General features: G+C 42.2%; 1 pseudogene; it reads left to right on the plus strand.

Moving 5' to 3' along the window:
* The first annotated feature begins 24,940 nt into the window (after window positions 1-24,940).
* Window positions 24,941-25,086, plus strand: LOC122793818 (annotated as a pseudogene).
* The last annotated feature ends 557 nt before the right edge of the window (window positions 25,087-25,643 follow it).

Here is a 25,643-nt window from a genome sequence, read left to right on the forward strand (position 1 = left end):
AAAAACAGGAAATGTGCAAGTAACACACCACATGTAAGACTCCAAACTCAGGCCAGTCTGCAGATAGGCCTACAGGTGAAAGTTTCCTCAACCGCATAACACTGTCATGCCCAACTTTAAATCATGTAGAACAGCCATATCCAAACAAACCCTGTTAAACCAACATTACTTCAAATGTAGAACAGCAATACTTACATTCTGTCCCCATGTTTGGAACATTCCCCTCCTGTTTGTTGGCCTGCCTCCACAGTGTATGTTGCAAGAGGTATTTCCAACTACCATCTGTGATGCTGTTTATCAAATACCCACATGAAGTCCTGCTCACAATGAAGGAAAAGGTCAAACACCCACATGAAGTGCTTAGTTATAGTAGTGTGTTTCCATGTAATTGGCTATAGGAATGATACCACAGCTGTTCCACATGCAATTAGCAAGTGATGGACTACAATTCGTGCACAGGCCACCGGCTGATCATGAGCATTACTTACAAAACTCAAGCTGCTGCCTATGCAAAACAGATGTACTTTTCCACATCCACCAGAGAGGGAGAGAAAGAGAGAGAGAGAGAGAGAGAGAGAGAGAGAAGAGACAGAGACAAAGTAAGAAAGGAAGGGAGTAAGAGACTAAAAGCCAAGTGTGCCTGTGTATGATCCATGGGTGGAGAGTGGTATCTGGGTATTATAAGGGTTGCTACATTGTTTACTAATCCATACCGTCACATAGTAATTGCACATGGCTGTACACATTTATGGCTGAGGATTGTCTACAACAACCTCTGCAGTGTTTGAAAACTGTTGGCCTTGTAATGCGGACAGTGGGACATATAGGTCCTCAATATAATGATGTAGCAAAACTCACCCCACAATGGATCCTGTCATTACACAATCACCCACAACAGAATACTAATGACACACACAAACTTACCAGTACTGAGTTTCAAACCCCAACCTGCTTAGGTATTGTTATTCAAGTCTTATGCAGTTATTGCTTGCGATACAGAGCTTACATGCTAGAAGCCTGTCCAAAGGTAACTTTGAAGGTGAGTAACATCAGCAGCAGTGCTAAAGCAGGGGTAAGGGAAGTGTAAATGTCCACAAAAGCAGGTGTCAGTAAAGACACACACATTCTCTCAAGGAGACACACACATTATCATAGTTGCCAGAATCAGGATTAGAACTCCTACCTAACTAGTTTGTTGCACTACAGTATTACACAGTTACCGCAAGAGCCATAGAGCTTACATGGCTGAAACATGGCCAAAGGGTTATTTCAAGGTGAATGACATCAGCAGGTGTGCTAATGTAGGGCAATGGGAGGGGTACTGAGTGTGAATGGCTTTAAAATCATTAATCTCCACACACACACACACACACACACACACACACACACACACGTGAATGGCTTCAAAATCATTAATCTACACACACACACACACACACACACACACACACACACACACACACACACACACACACACACACACACACACACACACACACACACACACACACACACACACACACACACACACACACACACACACACACACACACAGACACACACTTGCCAGTACTGAGATGCATAAGTTCATTACTTCACAGCTCTGTAGTAGGTGAATGGGCCTGAAGGCTGTACAAGGCTAAGCAAAGGAAATACCTTGGCATCAGGACAAATGACAATAGTCTCCAGTGTGGCTTGCGGGTGTAGTCCCTGTAGTGGTCCCCATGGGTGGGTATTGTATTCACCATCCACTCATCTGGTTTACTATTGTGGGTAGCAAGTGATGTGCACTGCTTCCCATGTATGTCATTGGTTTCACTTCATAATCTTGAAATGCTGAAATCTTGAATTTCAGCATTTTGAAACTATGAAGCCAAGCCATTCACAATCCAAAACCCATAATCAAAAATCACACACTCACAAACATACATACACCATACACCACATAACACACACATTCCACCCACAGCACACAAACCACACAACCCTACACTACATATAATGAGGGGGGCAAGCCACCCTGCACCTCCCATGTGGTGAGCTGTGCCCCCCACACTCCCCCTACTTACACACACACACATATATATATATATATATATATATATATATATATATATATATATATATACCAACTCCGAGATCGCACATAACAAAAAACCCTCACACAATGGCATTCTACACTCGCTCACACACAAATACACATCCCACATACACAAGCACCAGCAAATCCAACACTCACACTCATACCTACACCTCCCTACTCTTACCCACACATACAACGTACAAAAACACACACAAACACTCACTCACCTTCAATTTCAGACACCATACCAGGCAAACACTTCATGCAACGTACCGGAAATGCATAAGCGCAGATTTGAGATATTCAAATTCGCTCTTATGCACTTTCGGCATTCTGCATTTTCAGCTTCATGGTCTCGGAATGCTGAAATTTGAGATTTCAGCATTTCTAGATTATGAAGTATAACCATGTGATCTATATTCCATAACAGAGACAGTGTCTGGATTGTGCACATGTCCCACATGCATGTTATTTGACATGTGGAAGTGTACTTGAGGTCTCTGGGGCATGGTGTGTGCACAGATTGTTATCTTCTGATGTAGCATTCCTGACCTCATTTGGTGAGACCTGGCTATGGAACTAAGGTTGTGCTTGCACCTACATTGACAGCATGATACTGGTATTCAGTGGTGTTAGTGGCATCTGTCCATACAGGGCATGTGTATAAGGCATGGTATTCCCTTTGTGGGTTACATTTGCAGACTCTACAGTTGTTGCAGGTGTCCAGTGGGGAACATAGCAAAAGGGCCATTGTAAGCAATTATTTTCCTACTGCAGGGATGGATCAGGGTGCCATGTCCTTTTACTTGCTGGATAACACACATTCAGACAGGAGATGTAACACATCACAGTACTTTCTGATGTCAGTGGCAGTGTTGTGGTCAGCAGGCATGTAGTCCACTGCAATCATGCCTTGGTTAATATCTGTGAGGCAATATGCAGGGAACTACCAATAGAGTGGCTGTTGCCTAGCCAAGTGTGTTTGTGTATGAGACATGGGTGCAGAGTGTTCTTTGAGTAATAGAAGGGTTGTCTGTATTGTTTACCAATCCATAATGTCACATGTAAAGCTATGGATTGTCTACACTAGCCTCTCTGGTGTTTGACATCTGTTGTCCTTGTAAGGTGGACATTGTGACATATACTAGGTCCTCAATATAATAATTTAGCAAAACCCACCCTACAATGGATCCTGTTATTACAAACTCATAGCAAATCCCACACACTATACTGATGACAGACACAGATACACACACACACACTTGCCAGTACTGAAATTTAACCCCCTACCTAGCTATGCATTGCTACTACAGTGTACTGCATTTATTGCACATGCCATGGAGCTTATAAGATGGATGCTGTCCCACGCTACTTCCAAGATGAGAAACATCACCAGCCCCTGTAAATACTGGCATTAGGTGATGTAGTGGGTGAGAGATCCCATAAAATAATTTTACCCTAAACACAACTTTACATTTGCCAGGGGTGAGATTCAAACCTCTATTTAACAATCTTTACAGACCATCATGTTACACATTTACCACATGCACCCCTGACCTGACACGGTTTATGGTTGGCAACAGGTACTTCTAAGTTGGATGATATCTACAGGACTGCTAATGTCAGGCTCTGAGATGTGTACTGGGTGTAAATGGGGCCAAAATGTTTGAGGTACCCACACAAACACTTGCCACAGATGAGATTTAAACCCATACCTGAGTAGTTGCAGCTACTACATTGTTCCACATTTATGGCATGCACCATGAAGCTTACATGTTGAAGAGCTCACCACGGGTATCTTTGAAGGTGACTAACATCAGCAGCAGTGTTAAAGGAGGGGTAAGGGGAGAATACTAAGTATGAATGTCCATAATATCAGGTATTATCAAGGACACACACACTCTCTCTCTCTCTCTCTCTCACACACACACACACACACACACACACACACACACACACACACACACACACACACACACAGACACACACATACACACAGCTTCACAATTGTCATGTCTGAGATTAGAAGTCCTACCTAAATATGTTATACTACAGCATTACACAATTATCACAAGCACAATGGAGCTTATGGGGATGGGCCTTATCCAAAGGTGTAGTTCAAGGTGACTGACACAGGCTTGTTAAAGTAGGGCACTGGGAAGTGTAGTGACTATGAATTGCCTCAAAATCATTGATCTCTCTGCACACACAGAGTTTCACAGTTGCCATGTCTGCAATTAGAACTCCTACCTGACTAGGTATATTACCTCATAGCATTATGCAGTTATTGCACATGCCACAGAGCTTATGGTGCTGGCCCTTCTCCAAAGGGGTACTTCAAGGTGACTGACATCAGCAGGCTTGCTAAAGTAGGGCAATGGGAGGTGTAGTGACTGTTAATGGCCTCGAAATCATTAATCTCCAAACATACACACACACACACACACACACACACACACACACACACACACAGAGTTCCACAGTTGCCATGGCTGGGATTAGAACTCCTATCTAACTAGTATGTTACACTATAGCATTACCCAGTCATAGCATGTGCCACAGAGCTTATGGGGCTGACCATTGTCCAAAGGGGTATTTCAAGGTGACTGGCATCAGCAGCCTTGTTAAAGTAGGACAATTGGAGGTGTAGTGACAGTGAATGGCCTCAAAATAATTAATCTCCACACACACACACACACACACACACACACACACACACACACACACACACACACACACACACACACACACACACACTGAGATTCACAGTTGCCATATGTGGGATTAGAACTTCTACCTAACTAGTATGTTATATTATAGCATTACAGTTATCACACGCACCACAGAGATTATGGGGCTGGCTCTTGTCCAAATGGGTATTTCAAGATGACTGACATAAGCAGGCTTGCTAAAGTAGGGCAATGGGAGGTGTAGTGACTGCGAATGGCCTCAAAATCATTAATTCACACACATACACGCACAAAGTTTCACAATTGCCATGGCTGGGATTCGAACTCTTACCTAACTAGTATGTTACACTATAGCATTACACAGTTCCCACATGTGCCATGGAGCTTATGGGGCTGACCCTTGTCCAAAGGGGTATTTCAAGGTGATTGACATACGCAGACTTGTTAAAGTATGGCAATGGGAAGTGTAGTGACTGTGAATGGCCTCAAAATCATTAATCCATACACACACACACACACACACACACACACACACACACACACACACACACACACACACACTCAGAACTCCTACCTAACTAGTATGTTACACTATAGCATTATGCAGTTATCACCAGTGCCATGGAGCTTATGGGGCTGAGATTTGGCCAGAGGGTTATTTCAAGGTGACTGACATCAGCATGAGTGCTAACATGGGTAATGGGAAGTGCAGTGTGTATGAATGGGCCATAAACCATTCCTCTGGAAACACACACACAACACTCAGTCGCACACAACTTTACATTTGACAGGACTGGGTATACAAATGCTAGATGAATACTGATTTGTACTATCATGTTACAGTTATCACAAGCACCACAGACCCTGTAGGGCTGAGGGCTACCAAAAGCAAATGTCTACATTGATTGACATCGGCACATCATGTGATATTGGCCAATTGGATGTGGGATGTGTGGTTGGTGGGACAGGCCTCATAATGGAAATCTCTCTGTCACTGTCTCTCTCTTCCCCACATCTCTGTGTGTGTATGTTTGCCCTATTATAGTGTAATGGCCTTGGATATGTGTGAGAATTCCTATCCAATGTGTGTGCAAAGCATGAATGGTGTGCAATGTGGTGTGTGTGCACATACATCTGCAACTGACAGATATGTATACTCCACTGTTGTTTTCAGACATGGGCTTCATTTCTCTAAGTGTAGGAGCATGCCCAGTACGACCTTCTGTATTTTGTTGTCAGACATGGGCTTCATTTCTCTAAGTGTAGAAGCAGGTACAGTATGACCTTCTGTATTTTGTTGCCAGACATGGGCTTTATTTCTTTAAGTGTAGGAGCATGCCCAGTATGACGTTCTGTATTGAGTCCATTCCAGGTAGGTTGTACTCCAATCCAGGATTTGGTGTTCTGCACCTACAGTTAGTGACCTGTTTCTGCAGGATATCTGTAGATAGGTTGAAAATATGGAGTCACAATTGGTGAATGATAGTGGGATACTGTAACTATTGTGTCTGTGCTGCTTGTGTTACATGGTTAGTGTTAGCAGAGATATTCAGACATATGTACTGTTTTACACTGTGATGTATTATGCCATCAACGACTGACAGATATACTTATTTGCTCACAGTAATTTCCTGGGGAATATAAGCTGAATGAAGCTGTGTCCAGTATTGTGGTCTGCAGCCTACATATTCTTGCACACACATGCCATTCTGGAGGGGTAGCTGCAGACACTTGCTGATGGGTCTATGTAAATGGTCCAGCACCTTGGTACTGTGGTGGCTGAGGTTCCCCTGCTTGTACATCTATTGATGTAACAGAATGGCCATATCCTGTTGTGGCCATACTTTTCAGCTGTACAGATTCACCCAGGTTACCCAGAGGCAGGGCTCATATATCTGGTAATTTCCCCTTCACATTGTGGTTTACGAGCAAGTTTGTAGCCACCCATTACTGGGTTTGCAGGCAGGGGTAGTATGGGCACACATCATTTTCAGACTTCACACACTCCATGGAGTCCATGCTTCTACACCCCCCACTCTGTTATTCTATCCACTTCCTAACATTATGCGAGCAATATATGAGAAGTATCCCTATAGCTGTCCCTTCATCCCAGCAGTATTTAGGAGTTGGTCCTTAGTTCATGCAGTAGGACACAGTGGGCTTGCTACTGAGATTTGTCAACATGGCCTTGCATTTGTGTTATGTGGACTGTGTTATGTTGTTAGTTGGGACCCCATGAGATAACATATACTGGAATTACGAGTGAGGCACAGGCCTTTGACAGAGGACTGTAGGGCACTTGGTAGTGATGCAGGCTATCTGTAGCAGGCCAGTGCATTTTCTCACTCCTACATTCCCAGGCTGTGAGCCACTGGATTCCATTGGGGTGACAGGGTAAGTGTTTGAGGTGTTAATGGCAATAGTTCCTGTCCATATTAATCCATTGGTCTGGATGTTGGCAGAGTGCTGCTTAAAGCTAGGGACAAACCTGCATGGGACACCTCTTCAACATGCTGCATTCTGTAGGTATTCCCATACTGAAGTGGGGGGTCATACTGTACTCATTCCCAACAGCAGGGATATGATCTGTGATAAACCTGTGGCTGATGGTGGGGTAAGCTGAGTGCATGTGTGATATGGGAGCTTCTTGCAGCTAACTCACAGATATACCTGTGACATTCCCCTTATGCTGCCTTGTGCGGGGACATAGGCAGCCTCTCATTACTTCATGACTGTGCCTTTTGTGGTCTGCCAGTCATTGGCCAGACTACATCAGTATTCCATACTACACAGACAACTAATGTGCTGCTAACCTGTCTGTACAATTCCAATGTTGTGTGCAGGTGACAGTTAAAATTTATGTACTCTGTCAGGGGTACTTCCACCTGTAGAAAAAAACCACTAGGCACATGCATGAATCACTTCCCTATGGTGAATTCAAACGGATATTTGAACATACCTCTGAAAGTGTTCTATTGGAATCTGAATTTAAGGATGTTAAAAACAGATTGGTAGTTAGAGGGTACTCTGAATTACTAATTAAGGATAGTATTGACAGGGTATTAACTTCAAATGTGAATGGTAGGGATGGAAGTAGAATGTATAGAAAGAGGAATACTGATGAAACATTTTTGAATAGGAGTGGGGAGAATAAATTATTTTATGTTACTAAATTTTCCCCTTTTTCTGCTACCTTGAAAAAGATTGTGGATTTTCTTTGGCCATTAGTTTCTGAAAATCCTGAGTTTGGTAATCTATTCCCTAAGAGAGTTTGTTTTTCTTATGGAAGATATGCGAATTTGAAAGAAATGTTAAAGCCAAAGCGAAGAATAAAGACTGTCCGGTGTAATGGGACACTTATATCAGAGGGGATGTTCAAATGTGGTAATTGTAAGGTTTGTCCAAATGTGAAGAATTTGTCAGGGTGTCAGATCAATGGGGTAAAATATAAGGCCACTGACATATTCGATTGTAGATCTTGTGGGATTGTATATATAGTGGGGTGTGGTTGTACCCCCCCTAAATATTATATTGGTCAAACTAAGCGTCAGCTAAAAATCCGAATTCTGGAACATATGGGGGACATCAGGAAATGTAGAAGGGAGAGTCCAATTGCAGAACATTTTAATATTGTTCATAATGGTCTTTTGGACTCTCTATTTTTCTGTGCTTTAGCTAGGCCTGATGAGTATAATGCTGGTAATTTTTTAGAGAAACTGTTGAATTTAGAAAGCAGGTTTATATTAATGTTTGGAACTTTAAAACCCAAAGGTTTGAATTTGGAAATAAATATTACTATTTAAAATATTGACAGTTATTAAATGTCTGAGATAGTAAATTCTAGTTGCTTCATTACTGGTGTATAACTTAGACTATATTTTTGTATTTAGGACTGTCTTGTGGTGTATGTATGTTTTTGATGCTTTTTATGATGCTATTTTTGATGCTTTTTCTGATGCTTTTGGATGATTTACCTGACTCTTGTTTCTCTTCTAACTTGAAACATTGGATGCCTTGTCAGATTGAATTTGCTAGTTATACTGCTTAATTGTTTAATTGTGTAATGAGCAATTTGGTTTTTATTATAAAAAGATGTAAGAAACTAGAATGGTTATTCCTTTGAAGGCTATTCGTAGCCGAGGTACCAGAATAAACTGTTCCAGCTGCTCAGCTCCTGTGCCTAGTGTTTTTTTTCTTCATTTGTTCGATTTGGTTTTTTTCTTCGTACTTCCACCTGTGTACTGTGTGTATATCTAGGCCCACATTCATGGCATGTCCATATTTCAGATGGTGACAGATATTGAGATCTGAACAGTGAGTATGGATGACTGCTGAATTGTGTTTTGCTGGGATGCATTGTGGTTGGCACTGAAGTTGTCAGAACATGGCACTTTCATCAACAGTACACAGTCGCAGAGACACAACCCTCCATGCCTACATGCTGACCAATTCCACACAATATAGAACACACAACAACCTAACACACAGACCCCTGCATATTGTACATATGCAACAATCTATCCTGTAAATTGGGCCAGCTCAGGTAATCTGTGCTCCACTGTTATTAAACCCACATGTACATGTTACTGCATCTGTAAACATTTTCTATGACTGTACTGGTATTTCAAGTACTCTGTTGGCTTCCATTTCATTTTGTATTCTGACCTATCTTGCAGACTAGAGGCATATCAGTACAGTACAGATCTTAGGTTTTATTGACCTATATTTCCGTTTCAGACTTCTTACCCTTTAGAACTAACATATGACTGCCAGACCTCTTGTAGTCTGTCTGTGTAGGGGTGGAGGGGGGCTGTTCTTCATTGCCATCATTTGGGTGCCTTAGCACAGCCTTTCTTTATGGTCATCTACACCTGTCCTGCTGGCTGAGACTGTTGTTGGGTATGTGAGCCTCACTGACATGCATGTGTGTGTCCTATGGACACACATTTGGGCCACCACATGTACCATAGTGGGATTTGTCACCTTGTCTAGTACTGCCTACTTTGTTGAAACTAGTATTTGTTATGGATTTCATGCTGCTCATATAGGTGTCCACTATCTTCTGCCATCCCATTCAGCCACCCGATTCCCTTGCATGCTCACATCCATACCATAGATACAACTAGCAGAACATACTATTCCAATCAGCAATTGATAGGAAAAGTGACTTACCTTGTGGCTGTGCCAGTACTGAGTATGGTGCTGGAGGGCTGACTATGTTGGATGCACATAGTATACTTCCTATACATAGTAAAGCACAGGTAGTGTCATGTCTGTCATCCCTTTTACTGTATGTGCGAGTCAGAGAGAGATGTCATTCCCTGGGTCCCTACAGTGTCGGTGTATGAGCTATGCATTGCCTCTTTGCCAAAGCCTGGGCATACTGGGCATGCATCCTTCTGCCTACATGGGCAGGCTCAGGTTGTTCCTCCTCTGAGTCCCTCTGTGCCTGTGCTGGCCTTGGCAATGGTGGAGGGCTGGGTGGCCCTGCCCCATGCTGTTCCTGCTGCAGCTGTTTCCTCAGGATCACATTTGTAGCATGGAACATACAATGAAAATTTGCGTACACATAGCTGAAGAGTACTGCAAGGCTCCACCAGATATGTCCAGGCACCGGAACCGTGACTTGAGCATCCCAAACATACACTCTATTATGATTCTGGTCTGTGCGTGTGGCTCATTTTGGAGTTCTTGTTCAGTGTGTGTGCATTTCTGATGGGTGCCATCAGCCATGGCTCCAGTGCATAAACAGCATCCCCCACTAGGTGGCCATATGGGATGTCCCCACTGGCAAATCTCTGGTACAGCTGGGTCATATGCCAGATGTGGGAGTCGTGATAGCTTCCAGGGCTGCCAGCACACACATTCAAGATAATGCCCTGGGCATCAAACATGACCTGGCAGTTGATGGTGGGGAAGTCCTTGCAGTTTATGTAGACCCTACCCCGCTCATCGGGTGGTACTTTGATGTGTATGTGCGTGCAGTCTATAGCACCCACTACCTCAGGATATTCTGCTGTTTGGTGGAATAGATGCATATTGCTGGTCAACGCCTCACTGGTATTGAGGAAATATATGTGCTCACCGGCATTTGCTGACATGGCATCCAGGAACTGGTGGAGTACCCTAGATGCTGATGCCTGTGAGATCCCCATGATATCCCCAGTTGGCCTTTGGAAGGTACCTATGGCTAGTATTCTTAATAGTACACATACCTTGCTATTCACTGGGATGGGTTCTCTTCTGTTGGTTCTGTGTGTGAAGCGTGGCCAGCACAGCTCAACAATTTTGCTGTAGAATGTCCCTGTCCACCCTATAATGCTCCACTATCTCCAGCTCATGTAGCCCCTGGTAGGTTACCCTGGGTCTGTACACTCTTAGTCTCCTCATTGTGGGTTGGTCGTCAGCATTCTCATCCTCACCACCCTCAATCTCTTCCACATATTGATGTATGAGCGCGACAGCAGCCCCTATCATTTTGTTAGCTTTGTCAGGTAAAATTTCCCCATCTGTGCACACTGGTGGTGTAGAGTTTGTGGGAAAAAAACAGAGTGAAAGGTGTGTGCATAGTTTATAGTAGTGTGCTGGGCTGGGCTGCTGCCTGTATAATTGGCTGATTCTAATACATTTCACCTGCCAGCTATTCTAGTACTCCTTGATTGCCTTCCTACTGCTGTTTGCCCTTCCCATTACCTTCCCATTTAACCCAGAGGTGTGGCGCGCATACCCAGTGCTCAGATGTGAACAGAGCTGCTATTTTCTTTTTTTTTTTTTTTTTAAACCTGGTGCATGGCATGCACACCCGTTTAGGCAATGTAAACACTGCTTGGCAGCCTCAGACACACCCCCCTTCCTTAGCTGTGCTTAGGTAAGGGAAAACAAGGGCCACAGAGCTCCAATAAGCTTACAGTCTCCATAACACTCCCCCTTTTGAGGTCATCTACCAGTTATGCTTATACCATGGTGTTGCTGTGCCTACACAGTTGGGTGCAAGCTAACAGTGAGGGGGAATCTGTGATTCAGTATGAATCCCCTCATTTGCATAAAACTGACTGCTAATGCATGGTTACAAAACTGACACTCAGCCTTCCTCCTAAGCAATTTCTATTCCATGGTATTGTTGTCTTATGCATGCCATTGACTATTATGACAGAATGCTGATTTGGGTTTAAAAGATTATTTCCAACTTTTTTCCTTATTTTCGGGCTGATCCCATTTGCGCACCACTGCCCTATGCTTAAACAGCTGAAATCGACCAAAAAAAATAAATAAAAGTTATTTTTTTATAATTTTGCAAGTATTTCCCATGCCAGGCTTAAACCCGCTTACTACTGCTTAAAACTGCTTACTCCCGCTTACCCCGCACTAATTTAGAATGAAATGAAACATGGGTCTTGGCAAAGTGGTTGATTTGGACATTCTATGGATTTATCAGTCATTACACATCATACCGTCATTTATTATCCCTGATTCATGTGCATGTATACTCTATAGGGCACTTGTGTTTATCTGTGGTTTTTACCACATTATTACAATGACACCTTACATCTGCACTTAATGCAGTACTCCAGTTCACAAATATATGTTATTTAGTGAGTTATACAGCAAAAAAAATGTTCAATAAGTGATTTCACATGGAAAATGGAACTTACCACAGTGCAAATCGAACCAAGCATGACTGCTTGCTAAGCAAACACTCTGACCACTACACTATTGCAGTTCTGGCTCAATTGAATGTATCTTGCTATTTATCTTCTTGTGCTATTTAAGCTACAGTATGCGTAGCTAACCAATGGGCAAACCCATTCACCTACAGTTAAATTTAATCTGTTTGAAATAAAAATAATTCTGTACTGTTATTTTCTCTGGGAAGTGAGAGGTTTCACTTATTGCTGTGGATTTCTGCATGCATCTGCACATTTGGCAGAAATCCTAGCAACCCCCCATACCTCTCAACCTCTTCAGGCAAACTATCTGGACAAAGCTTGACAAACTGTGGTACAACTACGGACATATTTTAATTATTCCTCTTTTAAACATGGGACAGTTGCTAGTGTAACAGGATTTGTTTTAATATACGTTTTCTGATGGATTTTGGTGTCTGAAACTCAAAAGTATGCCATTTTTTCACAGCTTCATTCCTGACATCATCCCATGATTTACCTGTACAAATGGGGTACAGGCCAACTGTACGGGCAACAAATCTGGACATTATGCGATGATTTGTACAGTTGGGAGGTATGCAACCTCCTTTGAGCATTCTTGCTCATTGTAATTGCTGAACAGCACTTCCTGAGTGCAGTGGCATGTGTATTGTGAGAGCTCTGCTCTCAGACACACCTCCTGCATGTCCGTTTAGGAGCAGAGGCAGCACGCTTTCATTACTATGCATGGCGTGCTGCTGTGCTGCCCTCAAACAGTCATTTCCATGCAGGAATAACTTATTCCTGCATGGGAGATTAGTGAATCCTGGGGTATATGTAGTTGTATGACATAATTTTTCTCTCACTCTCTCTCTTTCTTACACTTTTTGGTAGACAGGTTACAGGTAAATACTAGTCTATCTACCCTTCTGGGCCATTTTAAGCTTAGATTATTTTTTGCTGGAATTAGCCTATTCTATTTGGTTAGAGACTGGCCTTACCCATCCCATGGTTGATAATTATATATTATCCCAATGAGAATAACTGGGATCATACCATAGCCAATTTGAAGGGACCCATGCATGGGATAAAGCATTTAGGAGCTGCTGCTGTCCATTAGTATTGAAGGAGGCAGTCCTGGGGTACATTTTCTGTGTCCCATCCATAGATTCAAGTTGTGCTTGAATATGAACAGAGATTAACTTTGTTTAATGTGGATGTGGAGTCTGTTCCAGACATGGTTTAGATTTCTAGAATGAGTATTTCTAATGTCTTTGGACTTGCTGATGTACAGTAAATCCATCAGCTTGGCATGTTAGCCTGGTCCAAGAAAACTATGTTCAGTATTTGGACAATTTAATGGAGCATTAATGTTTCTCATGGTACTATAGAAGAATATGCATAAGAAAACAGGCACTTCTGCAACTGGTCTGAAATTATTCAATGCATTCAAGGCTACAAAGCTCCTTAAATAAAACATTGTCTTATGGCTCACTCTAAAAAGGTATGGTTCATTCTTCAAAGAATGTTCATTACTGTACAAGTATGCTTAAAGCATGCTGCTTTTCCGTTCATACATAAGCATCCCTACTATATGACATAATGAAGCATTAATTGCTAAATTTCTTAGGCATTTACTCTCACTAAAAGTCTTTATCTCAGGACTTTGCTTCTCAACAAATGGCTCTCATTCTCTCATCTTATCTCAGCATGCTTTGCTTATAAAGTCAGAGACATGTTCAGTTCCTTGGCCAAAAATATGAAACTTTTTATGTCCTGGAAAAGCACTCAAATTTTTCTGACAGCTCTGAAAGAGCACTAAAACTGAGGCACAAAGGAAAGCCTTCCAAGTGTGTCACACTGAGACTTAAATCTAAAAGTTTGCAAAGTGAATATGCTTAACATTTAAATCATTAATGTAGCCTTCTTATCAGTGAAAATGGCATTTCATTCTAGCCAGGCTATACCGTGTGACTAATCACTTTAATTGTAATGTGTATAGTAGTATTTCAGTGTATGGAGCACTGTGATTATGCTCTAAAAATTTGAAAAAAGGGCACACTTTAAGCACCATTCTGACATCAAAAAGGTGCTTAACAAGCTTTTGTTATGCACCCTAAGCACTGTTATGACAGGTAATTTAATTCAATAAACTCTATACAATTAAGTCACACTGTGCTCACATCACAGTGAGATGTGCACACAACAGATCATCGATTTGTATTCAGTAAACAGCTCTACACAAAGTATAGAGTCGCTCAAATCAAATAAACATTGTGGCATTCTAATTACTGGATAAGCAGCTGAATTATATGCTAACCAACCAATCCAAGATGGTGGAGCTATTCAGCAAGCTGTAAAGGAATTGTGTATGTTCTTTGTAGCCATCTGCCTTGTTCTCCAAAACCTTTTGGAATAAAGCCATGACAACTACACAGGAAAGAATGTTAGGGGCTGCTGACGCTCTTCTTCATATGTATCTTCAACAGGCTCAACTCTATGCTACTGCCACTGCTGCTGATAGACCTCAGGTAAGGAGAAGAAGGATATGTTGACCCTGTTTAACTATTTTCATGACCTGCATGAACTGGAACTAGTAGATTGCTACAGAGTGGATAGAGATACACTCCAGGAATCCTGTATTCTCTTTCATCCTCAGCTAAGACCAAGGGCAAACTGAGGGGAACCCATGCCAGTGCAGACCAAGGTATGTGTAGCACATAGAATTTTAGGTACAGGAACCTTTCAGACAGCCACAGGGAACATTCTGGAAGTGTCATAGGCATCAGCATCCAGGACTCCACACCAATTCCTGGATGTTATGCTACAGCATGCCAGTGACTTTATATATATTCCGTTGTACCTCCGAGGACAGAGCTAGAGCTATGCAGGAGTTCTACCCTGTAGCACACTCCCTGAAGTCTTGGGTGCAATAGAATACACTCACATTGAGATCAAATCACCACCAAAGGACAGAGAAGGGTCTATATCCACAGAAAAGGGTTCTACTCTCTTAACTGACAGATTGTGTGTAACACTAGGTGAATCATCCTGAATGTGTGCACTGGCAATCCCAGTAGTTGCCATGATTCCAATATCTGGCACACCTCATGGCTCTACCAGAGGTTTTTCAGGTGTGATGTATCACAAAGCCATTTACTGGGGGTTGCATGGTATACATTAAAACCATGGTTGATGATACCTATCAGAAATGCACACACACCCATGGAAGAATACTATAATGAGGCAGAAACTCCAACAAGAAATATCATAGAGTGTGTGTTTGGGCTGCTGAAATCACAGCTTCTGTGCCTAGATACACTGAGGGGGGGGGGGGGGGTGCTTCAGTATGATACCTGTACTTGTGCCAAATTATTACAGTCTGTGCTCTCCTACACAATATTGTCTTGCAAAAACAGCTGTAGCAGGAAGACCAAGGGGTAGGATGACACATTCCACCACCACTACTGGCAGGGTCACCACATGCACGTGCAGGTGAGGAGTCAGTGGGGGAACTGCTATGGGTGTAAATAGATGTTAGCATGCACAATATGCCTTCACCCTGGCCAGGAGGCAAAGGATAGCACACATGCTGATCACCTGAGATGTAACTCCCTGGACTACATGAAAAGAGACATGGAAGAGCTCTCCAATCTTGTAGCCCAGGCAAGTATGACCCTAGCCCTGAGTAGCATCCTGCCATCACCCAGAATGATCCCACAGTACAAGGACAAAATGATTGACTTCAACAATTGGCTACGCTTCTGGTGTCATTCTAAGGGGATCCAGTATCTGTCTGCCTGGGATGACATGGTCGACAGACCGTGATACTTTGCCAGACATGGCCTGCACCTGTCACCTCTGGGATTCCGGATGCTGGCTAAGGCTCTTGATGCCCCTATAGTGCCTTTTTTAGGCAAGGTTCAAATGACAAATTCACCACTGTAACAGGAACAGGCAAGCAAAAACTGAGTGTAATGCTACTCAATGCTAGAAGTCTAGATCTCAAAATGCACTTCCTTGAGGCACTCCTTAAAATTGAGAACATTGATATCTGAGCAGTGATTGAGACCTAGTTCAAGGCTCCAGACAGCACCCCTGCATTACCAGGCTATAACTCATACCACACTTTTCGGCCATCTAACCTGGACCGGAACACCAAAGGCGGAGGTGTGTCCATATTCATTAAAGATATCCACACCTCCAGGCTAGTTGCTCAGCATAATGCAGCCGAGGTTATCCAACTGCAACTAACTCTGGGCAAAACTGCAATCCAAATTGTAGCTTGCTACAGATCCCCCACCATGCCCCAGGATTCCCACTCCTCTTTTCTTGATATACTGGAAAATATTAGGGTTCAACCAAACACCTTAATAATGAGTGATTTCAACTACTCCACCATTCACTGAGAAAACTACTCATGTACCAACTCCTTCACTCAACCCTTTCTGGAATTCATAAATTCTAATGCCCTGGATCAACTTATCCACACCCCCACCAAGGGAAACAATATCCTAGACCTAGTCATTACCAACATGAGTGACCTGTATTCCACACCTGAAGTCAACTCCTCGTTGGTCAGATCCGACCATAAGCTAATCACCCTAGATATCCACATCCCACCCCACTCCCATTAAGGAAACCACAGTAAAACATTTCTCCAAAGCCAACTTCTTGCTTCTTAAGACAGAAGTGGTGAAATTCATGACACCCATGCAGATGGACAATACAGTTATAACTGCTGAATCCTACACAAATGCACACTCTATAAGGACTTACACGAGTGCATGGATCGTGCTATCCCAAACAGAACCAAGACACTATCCTCCAAAAAAAGGAAGTCAATCTGGTGGTCTCCTGCCATAAATAAACTCTACAATAGAAGGAAGAAACTGTTGCAAAAGAAAGTAAAATCACATGAGTGGAGGAACTCCCTGGTCGGCCTCAGTAAGAAGCTGAGATCCCTTATAGGATCCTCCAAACTAGCTACAAAAACAAAATCGCCACTGATTCCAAAGACAACCACAAAGCATTCTATAGCTATGTCAAGAATCTCAATGGCAACACCCAGATCTGCTCTGAGTTACAGCATAATGGCACAAAAATTAAAGAACCAACTGATATTGCCAACATCCTGGCAGATAGGTTCAGTGCTAACTTTACCCCCCTCTCACCCCCTAAAGGGCCCATATCTATACAGAAAGAATGCAGAGTCCCTGTAATCACAACTACTCAGGTAAAAGCTGCACTCTCTAAAGCCAAAAAAACAGCATCCATGGAACTGGACAACATACCAGGCTGTGTTTTACATGAACTTCAGAACGAACTGGCTCCCCACCTAAGCACCATGTTCAATCATAACCTCACATCAGGCTTTGTGTCCACTGAATGACACACAGCAACAGTTATCCCACTCCACAAAGGGGGAGACACCTCTGACCCCAGGAACTATTGCCCTATTAGCCTGACGAGCCTGGTCTGCAAGGCCATGGAACATATCATCATGGAACTCATAAACAAAGACATTGGTAACCTCCAAACTCTGGACCTCACGCAGTTCTGGTTTGTGAAAGGCAGATCATGCCTCCTGAACCTGATCGACCTATTTGAGCCAGTTATCAAAGCCGTAGACTAGGATAAGGTGATTCACACAGCCTATCTTGATCTCACCAAGGCTTTCAACACCATTCCCCATTCTGGAATTATAGCTAAACTCATTAAACTAGATATAAATCCCTACATCACAAGATGTGTTGCCAACTGTCTCCCTAACAGAACCCACACTGTAAAAGTTGCAGACTCCAAATTTGACTTCAAATGAGTGACAAGTGGAGTACCACAGGGTTCAGTCCTGGGACCTCTCCTGTTTGGTATCTACTTCTCTGAAGTATAGGCTAACACAGAAGGCCTTTGGCTAATGAAGTTCACAGATGACTGCAAACTAAGAGCCATAGTTGAGTCCCCAAATGATGTGGACATCCTACAGAAGGGCCTCACTGAGACAGATGCCTGGTGTCAGAGGCATGGCCTCAAGCTCAGTGCCAAAAAGTGCATTGTCATCCCTTTGGTAAAAACGGTGTACCCATGAACTACCACACAGGTAGCAGTCTACTTAACACTGAATGTGTGATACGATACCTTGGGGCCCAGGTGGACAGTAGTCTCTCCTTTGGTAATCACATTGCCACAGTAGTCAGGAAATCCTTCTACTTGGCACACCTCATCACAAAAGGGTTCTCATCCAGGAAAAAAGAGGTCATTGTTCTCCTCTACTCGACACTCATTAGACCCATTATAGAGTACAATGCCCCTTTTGGAATGCACTTCACAAGACATCTGCAGCAGCTGGAATGGCTGCATAAGTACCTCACAAAGAGGATTACTGGCCTCAGACAGGTGCTCTACACTAACTATCTCAAAAAACTCCAGCTTTACTCCATAGCATATCGCCTACTCCAAGGTGATTTCTGTCTAACATATAAAGCTATGTCAAACCTAGAGCTGTTGGATATGCTACACCTAAAGAAATCCCAACCCCCCCCCCCGAGTTACACGCTCTAGGGACCTAAACCTTGTCACCACAATAATCAGGACATGCTGGAGGGATAGATTCCTGTGCCAGAGACTTCCCATACTCTGGAACAAGTTACCCATCTATGTCAAGCAAAGTTCCTCATTAGCACTCTTTAATAAAAATCTTGATGTATGGATGGGAAATAGGAAATACACCCTGGGGGGTCACTTCTGTTGCTCTGCTTGACAGGGCACAGGAAAATTACTTTCTTGGGAGGCAAAAGCCAGGGAACTTTGCTGGCTAGGCTTACTTAGGCCCTTGGGCCAATAGCCTAGTACCTACCTATGAACCTATGAACCTAAGGTGTACATCTTTCATCGTATGCATGTACATATAGTGCAAGTGATACCAGGAAATGCTCACAACCTTTACTTCCTCATGTAACATCCCTCTACTGTTAGCATTAGAGTCAGCCCTGAATGACAACAGTTGAAACTGAACAATTGTCAATGTAAGTGAATGACAGATACCTGCATAACTGCTACTTGTAAATGTAGCTGAGTAGATTGCATGTGAATTGTACAGCAATACCATCAATATCTGACATGACTGACAACTGTAATACATACTCATGCAGTTTATTAAATAACCTGCCCCATGAAACTAAAACACCCACTATAAAAAAGCAGGCCAAAAAAGTCTGCTTATCCCTACATTCTCACAAGTGGGAAAATAAGGATGACTGAAAACAGTCTTCTCAGCTTTGAGTTCCCTAGCTACTTGATTACCTTTTCATAGGGGAGATTCAGCCCTCTGAGAACTCTGAAAATGCAAATAAAATGTGAGCTCATTAGAATTGCTGAATGCCAAACATTTGATTTCTTCTAGCAGATGTAAGCATAGTGTAGCCTCTTCCACATTGTTAGGTGCTAATGGCTTGCAACTGTGAATGATTACCCTGACTGAAGCAAAACACAGTAATGCATGGACACCCTTCCCTGAAGTGGGTGCGTCAGTCAAGATACACTTAAAAAGTGTGGTACTAACTGCAGTGAGCTTTTAAATAAAACTAACACCCCCACATGTATTTCTTTGGTATAATAGCACAGTTTCCTGCTTTTTCCTAAAGGCTGTTTTTCACTGTCTTGTATTTGTATCAATCCCTGGAAGAAAAATGAGAGGATATGCACTAGATTTTGCATGTCTGATAGTAAAATAGAGAAATGGGAAGGTTTCCCAGAATACAAAGAGAAGGCAGAGTTGCAAGTTTGCAAACATATTCATAAATATTTTGAGAACACTTAGTCCACTAAATATGTTATCTACATGTACAATCGACTGAGAATTTCCAGCTATATGAACTGTTTAAAAGTGGTATGAAATGGGAATTGCTTGTATGCACATTATTTGATAGCAATTGCAAACTGTCTGCGACAGAGATAACCCACTAAAACTATGATATCTAAATGTACTAGTTTGATGGTTCAAATCTAGAGCTGTCAATTTTTTAACCTTTGTTTCTCTTTTTTTCTCATTTTGTTTTCATTTTTTTTTTGCCTTTACCATGTGTGTGGCACATAACATAGCATAAACATGGTTCACTACATAAGAAAAAAGTGAACATTTTAATTTCAGTTGCCTTATTAAGTACAAACATGCTCAGGGGCATTATGCTATGGTCAGCTCCATGAATTATCCTATAACATGTGGCAGATGCATGCAATACCCAGCTATGTTTAGGGAATCCACTCATAACAGTGTGGTCTTTGTAGGAGTTGTTGTTATCCACATGGCTGATTCCTACATAAAGGAGGGAAAATTGTAGTTAAGTGTATCACATATGGCACAGTGAGCTCTCACACATTCTTGTAGGCCTTAAAGAACTATCATCTGTGATGCATAACCATTAGGATTTGACAGTGCAGAATTATGTTGTTCTATTAGATGCTTGTGTTATACACAGATCAGTGACAACATTAATGATATTAGGGAATATAGAAATCTATACATAAAACTTGTTTCAGACCTTTCTGAAATATGTTGACATACTAACTTCATAACTGGAGAAAAGGCTTTTCAATGAACCCAGCAATTCATAGGTTCATAGGTGTAATCTAGGATAACAACCACTTGGGCCCTTTTAAGCTTAGCTGTGCAACCCAAATATGACCCAGAAATTTGATTTATATAGGTGGTAATTTACTGACTGTCTCTGTCCATCAAAGACATAAGAGCCAGACCAGGGGTGAATTTCTGATTACCAATCCATTGGTCCACAGTATGCTTAAAAAGGGATAGGGAGGAACTCTGCTTCACATGAATGAGGAGCCTGTTCCAGAAAATGGGAATTCTCTGAGAAACATATCTGTCTCTCCATGTCCTATTTATGTTGCAAGCAAAATGTAGGTCATTTAATCTAGTAGTTCTGATGCTGTTTGTTTTATTGATGTGCAAAAGACTCATCAAAACAGGGTCCAGGAATGCTCTGTATGTCAGGCAAAAATCACCTCACATAAGTTTGTATTATAGTGAGTTAAGGGACAAGGCTTTAAGATGATCAGTGTAGGACATTGTGTTTACCCACAACATTGTGTTTATTCTCTTTGTAAGGAACCTTTGTGAACATTCCGGTTGCTACATGTGCCTGGTCAAGTGCATGCCGAAGGGGACATTATACTCGATGATGTTTTTACTGAGGGCCAAGCACATTGATAAAATAACCTCTCTGAACCTAGATTCCACGGTCTTGCTTATAAATTGAGCAACACAGAAGGATTTTCTTACTACCTTGGAAAAATGCTAGTCAAAGCTAGGTTACTAACTACATAAGTTCCCATATCCCTGACTAGTGAATCAACTTTTAAGGGTGTTTAATTGATGACATAGTTACCTGGAGTAGCAGACTTCCAAAATAGTCCTATAATGCATTTCTTGGTAGTGTGTTTTAAGCCTTGGCTTTGGCACCAATCATTTGTCTGTATAAGACCTTCCTGAAGGGTGTTCTTATCTTGGTGGGAATTCAATGATTGCTCCCAGTTTGTAAGCAACTGTGAACTTAGTGAGTCAAAGGCCTTTGACATTGGCTTTGACATCTGGGAAGTAGATGCCAAAGAGGAATGGGACCAGCACAGAGCCCTGGGGGACTCCACTGGTGACTGGACTCCTTTTGGAGGTGCCCTAATCAATTCTAACCTCCTGGGTGAGCCAGTTAGCTATCCAGTGTATTATAAAGGGTTTATACCAAGCTCCACAAACTTGTTGACAATGCCTGAGTGGGGTACTGTATCAGATGTTTTACCCAGAGCTAGGTAGGCAGTATTGCACCATTTTCCTGTCATCCACTAAATTCAGTAAACATGGACTTCCTTTGTCAAAGCCCATCTGTGATGAATCCAGTGTCTGGATGTCTCCTATGTTTCTCTTAAAAACGTCCATGGCTTTGCAAATAAGACTAGTCAGAGTAATGGATCTGTGGTTTCTTGGATCTGTTAAATGTGCTCCCTTATGAAGGGGGATGACTGTTGAGTCCTCCATTTACATGCCACAATATAGTAAAATAATGACTCCAGGGGTCCTGATAAATCATATTTAAGACTATTCAGCAGGCATCTTGGGATGTTATCAGGGCCCATTGAGGGTGCATTCTTGGGTATAGTGACTGCAGCGAGTACCTGCTGCATAGTTATAGCTGGAAGGTATATGACTGAGAGTATTTTTGAGGGGATGTTTGGGGGTGAGAGGGGGTAAAGTTGGAACTCAGTTTGTCAGCTAATAGGTCTTCTATATTGACAAGCTCAGCGAGTATGGCACCATTAACTTCCAGTTCAGCAGTTTGCTGTTTGCTGCCCTTGAGGTTTCTGACATAGCTGTAGAAAGCCTTATGGTTAAATTTAACCTGGGAGGCTATCTTAACCTCAAAGTTAGCTTTGCTTGACCGAATTAGCCCTCTTAGTTGCTTATTCACTTAGATGAGACATTTTTTATCTTTATGGGAATTGCCCTTCCTGATTTTTGCCATATTTGTTTTCTCTTTGTTGCATATCCTGTTTAATTTGGGATGCCACCAGTGTGGTTTGTTTGTATTGCTAGTCCTGGGCTTACTTCTGTTTGGTACAGGAGCCTTAATGCAGCCATTAACATGGTTGCACAGAGTTTCTGAGATCAATTCAGAATAGGCTGCTGTGTTCTCTGTGTTTGGAGGGCCATTGAATTTTGAAATAGTTCCTAACTTTTACTGGTTTTAATGGGATTACAGATTTGCTTTAATTTAGAATGAGACAGCTTTATGGATGGAGCTTACCAGGGAGGATGAAACATCAGGTTGGTGCAGCATTCTCCCATATTTGTAAGCACAAGGTCCAGTATGTTGGAGTCTCTGTTGGTCAAGGTGTTGGTATTTATGAAGTCCAGATATCTCTGTACCTGTAGATTTGAGACTGTGTAGAATTCTCAGTCTATAATAAGGTGATTACACTTTTCCATGAATAGGGTGTTAGGTTGGATGGTCCAAGTATGCATTGTGAGGTTCTTGGGACATGGAGGGTGACCTGTAGCTGGCTAGGACATGGTTTGGGATTTTGTTTATGGTGATCTGCACATGCAGGAACTCTAACACATCCTTCTGTTTGACTAAACTAGATGAATGCTTTTTGTTGATGCATACTGAGACACCTCTTCCTTTATCCCTTTTCTGTGCAGTTACTGGCCTAAAAGTGTGGAAGGCACTGAAACCTTGCACTGACGGGGTAATCCCTGTTGCTTTAAACCATGTCTTGGTAACTGCACAGATGTCTATATTCTCCAGTTTGAGGAGGACTTCAAGGGACAGTAGGTTTTTTTTTTGTTTTTGTTTAGGCTCCAGGCATTGAGCAGTAACAGCTTGAGGTTCAGCTGAGTTGATTTTGCTATGTCTGTAGATTTGTCAATTTGGTGTTGCCTAATAAAGGTACTATGGGGGTGGAAAAAGTTTTCACCACTAATCAGAAGCGTGGAGAGGAGAGGAGCAGGCCATCTTTGGGAAAGCAATGTGGTCTGTTAACCATGTCCTCCCAAGCTGGCAAATACTGGATCCCCTTAGAATGACACCAGAAAGACAAATAGTTGTTAAAATGAATCATTGTTTGCTCATATTCTAGCATCATCCTCAGTGATGGTAATATGCTGCTCAAAGCTAGGCTCATGCTAGCCTAAAACACATAGTCTGAAAGCTCCATAATATCTCTCTTCATTACTCTAGTGAGGTACATCTCAAGTCATTTACACCTGCACGGACTATTATGGTATCATATCAGTACCTGTGGGTGGTGTAACAACTTGAGTGCATGCTTGATTTGGTGGTTTCTGCCTCCAGATAAGAAATAACAGCTATCTTCTCCTTGTTCAGCCTTGTTAGAGGGGCATCAGCATATGTTACAAAGGAGTCCTTTATGGCAAGAATCCTGGGAATTGTGTTTGCTTGCCTTAGGGGCTTATTGTTTGGGGCTCCACTGCGAGCGACAGTATGTGTAATTTTAGGTGTTGCTTTTTCCAAGTGCCTTTAGGCTTGCTGAGACATAGCTTTGATAACGTGTGATCTAAACAATCTTTGTTGTTTAGGAAAATTGCTTTTAAGTGCCTCTGCATACATTAGTCTATGTGTGTGCTGTGTACTATATGAGGTGGGTGCTTTGTGCGTGGTTTTGGCAACCTGGTCTGAGCTGAAGTAAACAGCCGAGTTGGTTCCGAGGATCCGAACTGAGCCCACAGTCAAGGATTAGTGAAGATCGACAACAGAGGTGAACTGTTATGTTAAGACATAACTTTGTTTTTTGTATGCCTCCTGTGGAGGGGAAGAAGGATGGTGAGGAAGCCGTTTTATACGTTTCCAGGTACTTGTTGGCAAAGAAGACATCAGCTGTAGAAGCTGGGGTGAAGAAGAAAGCAGTTATACCATAAAGCACAGTGTGGCAAACCCATTACACATCATTGTCTAATTATTAAGGCACTTTGCTTATTGCTGTGTCTAGAATCTATCTGATTGCACAGTGGTAGCATCATAGCCTATGAAGGTCTACTGAGGCATGATTATTGCTATTTGAAAACTTTAATAACTTTCTTGGTGGCGTAAGCCAGGGAACCTTGTTGGCTAGGCTTACGTAGGCCCTTGGGCTGATAGCCTAGTACCTACCTATGAACCTATGAACCTGATTTGCACTTGTATATGAGAGTCTAGCCTCCAGTGCCATTGTGTAAGCAGACCTCTTGCATACTTTGCATACCTCTCAACCTCTTGGAGCAAGAAATCTGGACAAATACATGAATAGAAGTGGGACAAAGGCCCAAAAATAGGGACAATTTTTAAATACTGCTGTTGCTCTTGCAAACTTAGAAAGTTGATAGAATAACAGGTTTTGTATTATCATAAACTTTCTGAATGGTATGAATTCTGAAACTCAAATGTCTGTTATTATTTTCTAACTTCAGTCTTTTATGATTTGCCGCTAATTTGCCAGAAATCCTTAATTTTATGAAAAATGGACCAAAAATATAAGGTAAAAATCCGGACATTCTGTGAAAATCTATACAGCTGAGAGGTATGAATTACTTTGTCTTTCTTTAAGGATTAAGTGGTTCTCAGTAAACATGAGACAATTGCTACGTTGTCTCAAGATGCCTATATCCACCAAGCTGGCTACAGTGAAGTTAGGAAATTGCATATTCATACTGACCAGTCC

The sequence above is a fragment of the Protopterus annectens genome, chromosome 2.part0 (assembly GCF_019279795.1).
Source record: "Protopterus annectens isolate FY-2018-M chromosome 2.part0, PAN1.0, whole genome shotgun sequence".
Taxonomy (NCBI): domain Eukaryota; kingdom Metazoa; phylum Chordata; order Ceratodontiformes; family Protopteridae; genus Protopterus; species Protopterus annectens.